Genomic DNA, 11,640 nt, shown 5'->3' on the forward strand with positions numbered 1-11,640 from the left:
AATTAATCATTTCTGATGTCTTTATAAACTGTTGAGTTGAAACAGAACCGTTAATCACAGGGAAGTAACTAGATATTTGTACTATCGTTCTTTTTGCTCAGGGGCAACTGATGAGACAAGAACACAACAGCGAATGATCCCATGCAGCCTCGTTCCTGTTTAAGTTAGTAGCTGCTCCGGACAGTCGCTGTGAAGTAACAGGTGCTCATAATAATGTCTAATATTTGTCTAATATTGTCTAATATTCTGTGCATTACATGTTTAGTCCCTGTAAGAACTCCACGAGGCAGATAATATTTTGATCCCCATTACTGATGGGGAAATTGAAGTATATACAGTTAAGCTGTACCTTCAAACCATATTCTGATCAAGGAGCAAACAGATGGACACATTAAAGAAAATGTAACTTACGTCATCAGAAGAGATATACATCCATGAATGTAAGTCCACGGGTATGAGTCCAGCTCGGTGCTCTGATACACTGCTTCATGCTCCGTTTGTCTTTTCACGGGTGAATGTGCTTCGCCACTGGAATTCATCATTCTGATCCTCCGAACACTTAGGAATTATTTATTCATTTAAAAGATTATCCTTTCCCCCACTAAATTGGGATATTCACATGACCAAAAAAATATGAACCTTATACTATATGCAAAAAATTATCTCAAAATGGGTCATGACTTAAATGTAAAATCCAAAACTAGAAAAATTCTAGGAAAGGGGTGCCTCGCTGGCTGAGCAGGAAAAGCACATGACTCTTGATCTCGGGGTTGTTGAGTTTGAGCCGCACAATGGGTGTAGAGATTACTTAAATAAGGAAACTTTAAAAAAAAAAATTCTAGGAAAAAAACATGGTAGTGACCTTGGGTTAGACAAAGATTTCTTAAATAGGACAAAATAGCACAAACTCTATAAGAAAACACTTGACAAAGTAAACTTTACCAAAATTAAAATATTATTCAGAACACACTCATAAGAAAATGCAGAGACAAACCACAAACCAGGAGAAAATATAAACATGTATCTTATAAAAAATTTGTAACTAGAACATATAAAGAATTCTTAAACCCAACAATAAGAAGATTAAAAAATTGTCAAGAAATAATGGGTAAAATATTTGAACTGACACTTCACTAAAGAAAAGATTTAGAAGGCTAGTAAGCACAAGAAGGATACCCTACGTTATAAATAACTGGAAGATGAAAATTAAAACTTAAATCAAATGCCACCAGACCTTCACTGGAATGGTTATATCAAAAGACTAACATATATCAAGTTTTGGCAACTGTAATTTTCATATACTGCCAGTGGGAAAGCAAAATAGACACTTTTACTTTTAGCCATTTTGTAAAGCAGTTTGTTTTTAGGGTTTTTTTGTTGTTGTTACAATAAGCATACACTTACCATATGACCCAGTAATTCCACTTCTAGAAATTTACCCAAGAGAAATGAAAACATATGTCCACACAAAGATTACTTCATAGCAGGTTGATTTATAAGCAACAAAAACTGGCAAGAACTCAACTGTCAATCAACTGGTGAATGGATAAATGAACCGTGGTATATCCATACAAAGGGATACTACTCAGCAATAAAAAGAAACTACTGATACATGCAAGAGCACAGATGAATCTCAAAAGCATCATGCAACATGAAAGAAGCCAGAAACAAAAGACTTCATACTTATAATCCTATTCCTAAGAAATTATTAAAAAGGCTAGACTGCAGATATAGAAAGCACACAGGTGATAGCCAGAGGTTAAAGGAGAAGATTGATTGAAAGGGGTCATGAAAGAACTCTTTGGGACTATGGAAATATTCTATATAATGACTGTGGCTACCCAGCCATACATATATGCTAAAAATCATTGATGTGTACACTTTAATGAATTTTAATTTATGCAAAGTACGCCTCAATAAACTGACCCCCCCAAAAAGCCTCTTTAGTCTATCATAACACAGCAAATTTGCTGAAGAGCGACATCATAGAGAGTTGTAAGCCTAAGCAAGATTATTTTTATATCTTCTTCATTTATCTGTAATTTCTGCCAGGGTGTTTGCTTGCCCATTTATCGTTTCCGGTACCATTTTATTAGTGCATGAATTACAAACAAGTATTTTATGATGAAGGACTTCTGCTTTGAAACACGTTTCATTGAATCATAGATACCAGATTCTGTGAAGGTGAAATATTGTTTTTGCACTGCCAACGTTTAATCAGCATATGGGGTGGGGGTGCTTTTTTGATTTATAGGATGTTGAAGTCATTTCATCCCATCAGGACACCCACTGGTGGTGATTGTTTATCCAAGTGGCTGCTGCCCAGATGAATTTAACAAAATCCTAAATGCTTACAATTCATCTTGATTCATTATTTTATGCTTGTGTATAAAAATTTGCCTACTAAACGTATTTCATCCAAAAATTCACATTTCAGATGAGGGGAGGTCTGAAAGCCCAGATGCTTGTTTCCTGCTTTTTCTAACTCATCCATGTCCACATTTATGTAGATGCCGACAGGAGTCTGGACCACCACAGTATCTTCGAAATGGACTTTTAGAGAATTGATTGAACTCTAAAACTAAATAAAATAGTTTCTCATTCTCTTTTCCAAATAAAGCTTTCTGGAGTGATGAGGATAAAAGAGAACATGTTTCAAAGTTCAGCATGGAAAATAAGAAATATAAGAAAATAATAAGGATTATGTGCTGCTTTCTGCTAAAAATGTCTTTTTTATACATTATCTCAGATCAAACCAAACCAGAGGATCAGCATGACTTAAGATTACCTCCCCAGAAATATTTTTTCCCTTGAATATAGAACATTTCTAAGAAGTTTCCTAACACCTGATCAACCCTGAGACGGCTCAGCACAATACACACCTGACTGCACAGATGACATGTGTCATTCATCGAAAACCGTCATGTATCACTTCCATACATGGAATGCAAAGAGAATGATCAGACCTCTCTGGTTGTTAGTGAAAACACACTTTAAAAGGGCTTTTTAAAAATCAATTAGACTCTTGTCATTTTCTAATACAACCAAGTTCCTACTGTTTCAGAACAGCTAATATCTCAAAGTGAAACATTTTTGGCACAGCCAAATCTAGAGTACACTTGGCGGCTCTACTCCCTGGATTTCTTCCAGGAGGAAAGCCGATTTGCCTGACTAAAAATAATGAGAAGCCACTGAACGCATAGACACGTATTTTAGGAGAGTCAGCTCTAGGATGAAGAATGAAGTAGGAAAAGTTGCCATTGGGGATGCATAAAAGGAGATATTGGGGGGCGCCTGGGTGGCACAGCGATTGAGCGTCTGCCTTCGGCTCAGGGCGTGATCCTGGAGTTCTGGGATCGAGCCCCACGTCGGGCTCCTCCGCTGGGAGCCTGCTTCTTCCTCTCCCACTCCCCCTGCTTGTGTTCCCTCTCTCGCTGGCTGTCTCTCTCTGTCAAATAAATAAATAAAATCTTAAAAAAAAAAAATAAAAATAAAAATAAAAGGAGATATTGGGGTGCACTTCAAGAACTTGGAAATAATTAAAAACACTTCACATTTTCATAACATAGCAGTAAGCAAAAAGATTATATGATAAAGAGTTGAGACACATATAGTACTCTAAACAAGGTAGTCATTTGTTTTATCCTTTTTTCCTACTTTAAAAAAAAGTCAGGTATCATACAGAAATATGCACAATATAACGAGAACAATCGGTAAATCAACGCTGACACTCCTTGGTATTCGGCTGGAGAACTAGCACACAAATCTACCTTTGCTTTCTCCCCACACTCCACATAAATAATAGAATAAAGACTTTAAGGCATAAGAACAGAAGATGGAAGTAATAGCAGTAAAATTTTGGAAGAGATGGGCTAGTGATAATGACGCGAACTACCTGGTGAATGGAATCCGAAAGCAAGGGGGGAAGAGCACCAACAATAAATCTTATTTATTCAACAGAACAGCAATTGCTAGACCTTCTACCTCTATGTAGAAGGTCTGAAGAGTCTTCTTCATCAAATCTGTCTAGTTAAGAGGAAAAACCCAGAAGATATGAAAATCAGAGGTTCATCCAAAAAAAAAAAAAAAAAAAAAAAACCAGCCATATCCCCCTACAGTAAAAGTCATGGTACACAAGCCCTAACTCCATCCTCAGACCAAAAAGCACAAATAATCCGATTAAAAATGGGCAGAGGACAAAAAAAGAAGACATACAGATAGCCAACAGACACACAGAAAGATGTTCAACATCCCTAATCACCAGGGAAATGCATGTCAAAACCACAATGAGGTATCACCTTCTACCTGTCAGAGTGGCTAGAATCAAAAAGACAAATAATAAGTGTTGGCAAGGATGTGGAGGAAAAAGAATCCTCACGCGCTGTTGGTAGGAATGCGAACTGGAGCAGTCACTGGGGAAAACAGTATGGAGATTCCTCAAAACAATTAAAAATAGAATTACCATATGACTCAGTAATTCTACTACTGGGTATTTACTCCCCCCAAAAATGAAAACACCAATTTGAAAAGATATATGCACCGCTATATTTATCGCAGTATCATTTACAATAGCCAAGATATGGAAACAACCCAAGTATTCATCCATAAATGAATGGATAATGAAGGTGTGGTATTTACACATAATGAAATATTACTCAGCCATAAAAAGAATGAGATCTTGCCAGTTGCAACAACATGGATGGACCTAGAGGGTACAATGCTAAGTAAAGTAAGTAAGTCAGAGAAAGACAAATACAATATGATTTCACTCATAGGTGAAATTTAAGAAACAAAAAACAAACAGAAAAAAAAAAAGCCAAAAAATCAGACTCTTAAGTATGCAGAATAAAGAGCTGGCTGTCAGAGAGGAGGTGGGTGAGGGGATGGGTGAAAAAGATAAAGAGGATTAAGAGTACACTTATTGCGATGAGCACTGAGTAATGTATAAAAATGTTGAATCATTATATTGTACATATGAAACTAATATAACAGTGTATAACCACACTTTAATTAAAAAAACGGACACTTGGGTGGCTCAGTGGGTTAAGCGACTGGCTCTTTTTTTTTTTATAAGATTTTATTTATTTATTTATTTGAGAGAGAGAGAGAGCACAAGCAGAGGAGAGAGGCAGAGGGAGAGGGAGAAGCAGACCCTCTGCTAAGCAGGGAGCCTGATGTGGGGCTCGATCCCAGGACCCTGAGATCATGACCTGAGCTGAAAGCAAATGCTTAACTGACTGAGCCACCCCGGCACCCCTAAGCAACTGACTCTTGACTTTGGCTCAGGTCATGATCTCAGGGTTGTGAGATCAAGTCCCACACAGGGCTCTGCCCTCAGCATAGAGTCTGTTTAAGATACTCTCTCTCCCTGTCTCTCTCTCTCTAAAATAAATTTAAAAATTTTAAGAATATTTTTAAAAATCCAATATCTGAGTAAAGCCTCAATGCAAAATATAATAACTTGGGGGAAACAAAGACTTACACTAGTTCAGGAAGTTTAGTACGTGAATAATAGAAATCACAGAAAAAACAACATAGAAAATGAAGAGAGAAAATCATTAAGAGATTTTTCAAGACAATGTTCCCAGAACTGAAGGACACGGCTCTTTCAGATTGAAAAAACTCAGAACAGGGGGGCCTGGGTGGCTCAATTGGTTAAGCGTCCAACTCTTGGTATTGGCTCACATCATGATCTCAGGGTCATGAGATCGAGCCCCACACTGGGTTCTGCACTCAGAGTGCAGTCTGCTTGAAATTCTTTCCCTCTGCCTCTGCCCCTCCCCCTGCTCTCTCGCTCTCTCTCTCGAATACAATAAATAAATAAAATCTTTAAGAAAAAACTCAGAACAATGGATTAAAATATACTACAATAAAACATATTATGAAATTTTAGGAACCTGGTGACCAAGAGAATAGTAAGAAGCAGGTCATATTCAAACAATACCAGCATAAGGAACCTTAAAGATACATAGCAATAACTTTAAAGTACTGAACGACGGAGGTATATTTACGGTCCCTGACTAAATGATTCTTCAACTTCAAGGTAGTATGAAAGCACTACACATCAAGTAGAAACTGTACTTGAGTTTTGAGTTTTGATCTTTTCCCAGGCTAGCAATAAGTGATACGATGCTCTCTCATGATGCTGGGCAACAGGGGGGAGCCAAAGTTCCCAGGCAGCCACGCCATCAGAAAGCTGAACAACCATATGCTTACAACCATTCTGTCCCCATACAACCACTCTGCTTTTCACTTCCAGTATACTCAACAAATTACAGAGATATTCAACACTTATCATCTAACACTTTGTGTTAGATGATTTTGTACAACTGTGGGCAACATGTTATGAGCATGTTCAAGGCAGGCTAGGGGAAGCTACGATGTTCCATAGGTTAGGTGTATGAAATGCTTTGTCTATTTTTCTTAGATTATTTATTTATTTATTTATTTGAAAGAGAGCGAGGGAGAGAGAGAGAGTGCAAGAGGGAAGAGCAGAGGGGGAGGGAGAAGCAGACTCGCCGCTGAGCAGGGAGCCGGACCTGGGGCTCAATCCCAGGATCCTGAGATCATGACCTGAACCAAAGGCAGATGCTTAACTGACTGAGCCACCCAGACGCCCCTTTTCCAATTTACAATATTTTCAACTTTCAATGGACTTATCAAGTCATAACCATCATTATGCTGAGGAAGATCTATACAGTATATCCAGCCAGACTCAAAAATAAATGTGAAGGTAAAGAACATTCTGGACATGCAGGATGTTTGAACTTTACCTCCCCCTCCTCCTCTTTCTCAGGAGTCTACAGGAGGATGAACTTCGCTAAAATGAAGATGGAAGCCAAGAAAGAGGACGACATATTAAGGAAAAATTGCATCCCCATTAGAGAGACCAAAAGAATTCCCAAGTGATAGTGAAGGAAGTTTCTATAATAACAGCTGTTCCTCAGCAAAGAAGGAAAACAATCCAGATTGCAGTAGGGTAGAAAGCTTTCAGGAAGACATTTCTTCACATGATAAAACTGACAGAACACCTGATGTATTTCAACATCCTGAGAGGATAATTGTATGGCCTCTGGGGAAAATATAACATTATGCAAGGAAAGAAAAATCATCAAGGTTTGCTACATGACTCACTATCAATTGTTTTGAGCTCTATCAAGAGAATGTGGGCTGGGAAGTGGCACTTGTGCAGTGGAGAGTGGGAGTGATGAAATTCCATGAGCTCTGAAAATTCCACTAAATCTGAAAGTCAATAGGTCATGCCTAAAACCAACAAACCAAGAAGTGGCAATAAAGCATGTTACTTAGAGACACTGAAATACATCCCAAAATAACCCTCCAAAAGTTGAGAGTATGGGAAAGGAGATGGATGGTTTTTACAACAAATTTTGTAAGAACTATTTGTCTCTTGGAAATCAGTGTATGTTAAAAATGTTTTGAGGAGCGTGGCGCTCCCCTCTCCCCTCGATGGCGTGTGCTAGCCCACCGGTATCTGTGTATTCCAAAAAGGGGGAATCACCTGGAAAAAGTGTTACTTAGCCTGCTGTGTTCAAGGCTCCCATCTGACCTGATACCGTGAACTTTGTTCACACCAACTTGCACAAAACCAACAGACAGCCATAGGCTGCCAGCGAATTAGCAGGTCATCAAACCAGTGCTGAGTCTTGGAGCACTGGCAGATCCGTGGCTCGAATTCCTGGAGTTCGAGGCAGTGGGACTCACCATTCTAGCAAGGGTGCTTTTGGAAATGTGTGTTGTGGGGGCCGCATGTTTGCACCAAACAAAACCTGGCGTTCATAGAGTGAACACAACACAGAAGCAATATGCCATCTGCTCTGCCCTGGCTGCCTCAGCCTTACCAGCACTGGTGCTGTCTAAAGGTCATCATACTGAGGAAGTTCCTGAACTTCCTTTGGTGGCTGAAGATAAAGTTGAAGGCTACAAGAAGACCAAGGAGGCTGTTTTGCTTCTTAAGAAACTTAAAGCCTGGAATAGTATCAAAAAGGTCTACGCCTCTCAGCGAATGAGAACTGGCAGGGGCAAAATGAGAAACCATTGATGTATCCATCGAAGGGGACCCTGCATCATCTACAATGAAGACAAGGGTATCATCGAGGCCTTCAGAACATCCCTGGAATTACTTTACTTAATGTAAGCAAACTGAACATTTTGAAACTTGCTCCTGGTGCGCGTGTGGGACGTTTCTGCATCTGGACTGAAAGTGTTTTCCGCAAGTTAGATGATCCGTATGGCACTTGGCGTGAGGCTGCCTCGCTCAAAAGTAACTACAACCTTCCCATGCACAGAAGGTTTAATACAGACCTTAGGAGAATCTTGAAAAGTCCAGAGATCGAAAGATCCCTCCGAGCACCACGCAAGAAGATTCATCGCAGGGTCCTGAAGAAGAATCCACTGAAGAACCCGAGAACCAAGTTGAAGCTAAGCTCATACGTATGCAAAGACCATGTGCCGGAACTCGGTTCTTCACCAGGCCGAGAACCACAGACGCCAGATGGATAAGGCAGCAGCAGCAGTCTTAGAAGCCAAATCAGATGAGACGGGGTTCCAGGCAAGAAGCCTGTGGTAGCGAAGGAAGGAAAAGAAGGCTGTTGGTGGGAAGAAGCAGAAGAAATCTTTGGTGGGAACAAAGCTGCAGCTACCAAGAACCCTGCAGCAGATAGGAAGCCTGCAGAAAGGGAGCCCATCACGGAAGACAGGGAGTCTGCTGCCTAAAAACTTACATTTGTTTATTCTGTAAAAGTCAAATCATTTTGGACAGCTAATTTTCAATAAAGACCTGATCAAAGACAGTGAAAAAAAAATGTTTTAAAAGAGCAGTATAGCAAGTGGTTACTTGTGGAGATTATAAATATACAGCAACAGGACATAAAAGAGCACCAACTTCCTAAGTGATGTGACTCCTGGTAGCATAAGAGGAATTTTTCAATAACATCATACATGGAATTAGTCAGTACATATCTCAAAAACTTTAGATAGAAGTGAAGATGACATTGTCAAATCTCCAGCAGCCTAAGACCATCACACTCCACTGCTTTGACATAATAACATGGAAACTAATGAGAGGTGGCTTTTTCCAAGTTACTTACATTTATTAGAGAATTACATAACAAAAGAAAAAAGATTCAATTTAAAATTACCCAATCCATCTAAACTAAACTTTCCTATCAATATACTCACCACGGGACACCTGGGTGGCTCAGTCAGTTAAGCGTCCAACTCTTGGTTTCAGCTCAGGTCATGATCTCAGGGTCCTAAGGTCAAGCCCCACATCGGGCCCCGTGCTCAGTGCCAAATCTGCTTGTCCCTCTCCCTCTGCTCCTCCCCCTTTTCCCTCTCTCTCTCAATAAAAAATTAAATATTTTTTAAAAAAATATACTCAACACACCCACACAAATTTCTTGGAGTAGTGGTATAAGGACTCACAGATGGTGCCTGCAATTATCCATTTTTCACTTGTGGGAATAGGTGATTTTGCTTTTCCAAGTAGTTGCTAGACTGACTGTGGATTGGATCTGGTACAAGTGTTTTCCAAAGAGTATTCCATAGCCTGTAACCTTCAAGCATTAGGGAAGTGGAGGGACAGCATATACACCTGCCATGAGGGCAATGAATGACAGTGAGCTACGTAAGTTCAGGGTGCCATACTCAGAGAACTTTCATATGCTGATCTTACATATAATTCCTCCATATTTCATCTCTGCTACCCCCACCAATCTGTCCATGGGTTTCAAGTGTATAAAAATTAATGTTATGTTGATCTTGAGAAGATGTGGCATCCTTCACCGAATCCTGACAGATCTGTGGACTGAGAAAGATCTGGTGCTGTGGTAAGAACTAGATTTAGAGTCATAATTCATATTCACACTCCAGACTTTTTTGGAAAACTGCCTGTTGATCATAAAGATACTGATGGCAAAGATGCATGTGAGTAATTTGAACTAATCTTCTTCTTAAAACATGAGTCAAGGGGCACCTGGGTGGCACAGCGGTTAAGCACCTGCCTTCGGCTCAGGGCGTGATCCCGGCATTGTGGGATCGAGCCCCACATCAGGCTCCTCAGCTATGAGCCTGCTTCTTCCTCTCCCGCTCCCCCTGCTTGTGTTCCCTCTCTCGCTGGCTGTCTCTATCTCTGTCAAATAAATAAATAAAATCTTTAAAAAAAAAAAAAAAAAAAAAAACATGAGTCAAATAAATCAGTATTTCTAAATTTAACTATATATTACTTTAAATATGTATAAACAAACAAATAAATGACATATTAAGTTTAAGAGAAGAAAATGCTTGGGAAAAGAAAGGAATAAGAATAAAGGCCAGGGACCCCAAAGTGCAATCCATGAGATCTTTCCAGATCACTTGATGGTCCTCCTCAAGGAGACATTATGGGATACTGAGAATGACTGTATCATAGGACACTCCTACAACAAATACAACAGTGAGTTCCAATGAGTTGTTGACGTAGTTTGAAGGCAAATACCAATACTGAGATGAGGCAGTCACTGGAGGACCTTGAGGGTTGGAAGAACATTGATCTATTACTTTGCTGGGGCTGCCATAACAAAAGAGAACCCACTGGGTCTCTTGAACAACAGAAATTTATTTTCTCACATCTCTGGAAGCTGGAAGTCTAAAATCAAGGTGCCAACCAGATTGGTTTCCTTTGAGGCCTCTCTTCTGGGCTTGCAGATGGTCACCTTTTGCTGCCTCTTCACACGGTTGTCCTCCTGTGTACACAAGCCTGTGGTGTTTCTTCTCATGTGTCCAAATTTTCTCTTCTTATATGAACACCAGTTAAATTCTATCAAGGCCCACTCTAATGGCCACACTTTAACTTAATCTCCTCTTAAAAGGTCCTATCTCTAAATATAGTCACATTTTGAGGTACTGAGAGGACTTCAACATATGAATTTGAGGGGCACACAATTCAGTCTGTAAAAACTGGAAAGAAGACAAACCAGGGAATCTAGAAATGCAAGGAATGAGAGATGAGAAGACACCAAAGCCAGGTTTGGTGTCCTTCCCAACCCAGCTTTAAGTTGGCTTGATTCCCTCCTCTCAGCTGTCTTCCTAAGAGCTCGGAGAGAGCCTGAAAGTGAAAAAAAACCTTGGCCTCACCCTCCAACCCCGAAGAGTGTGCGGATGATGAAGCAAGGAGGGAGAAGAGGTTATGAGCCAGCTGTACTGTAACTCTCAAGAATGCAGGAGTTGAGAGGGAAGTTCACACTGACACACAAGCCTTTTACCTCTTCACCTTTCTAGCTCTTCTGAAGGATACATCATGAAGAACGTCTTCCTCTCTCTTTTTATCCCTCACCAGCCCCCTGAGCCAGCTATGGTAAACCTCCAGAGCTTTACATGAAGAGAAACCATGCATGGACATAGAAATTACATAATGCTGAGGACATCCATGGGTCCATAGACTTAGTGCACTTCACCACCCTCTTTCCTATTACTTTATCCCATAGGACAAATGTCATCCCTTAATTTTCAGCATAAAACTATCCTGAAATTAAATTGCTTTGGGTTCTAATCTAGTCAAAGGGGTGAAATATACGCCTGCTTCCGATGGCAGTTAAGGCTTTAGTTATGTATTATAGTAAAAAAATATGCAGCACCCACTTT

General features: G+C 39.8%; 1 pseudogene; it reads left to right on the forward strand.

Annotated features, from left to right (window-relative positions):
• Positions 1 to 7,449: 7,449 nt before the first annotated feature.
• Positions 7,450 to 8,733, forward strand: LOC123784300 (large ribosomal subunit protein uL4 pseudogene; annotated as a pseudogene).
• Positions 8,734 to 11,640: the final 2,907 nt, after the last annotated feature.

Source organism: Ursus americanus, chromosome 4, assembly GCF_024610735.1.
Source record: "Ursus americanus isolate L20-20 chromosome 4, mUrsAme1.1.p, whole genome shotgun sequence".
Classification (NCBI taxonomy): Eukaryota; Metazoa; Chordata; class Mammalia; order Carnivora; family Ursidae; genus Ursus; species Ursus americanus.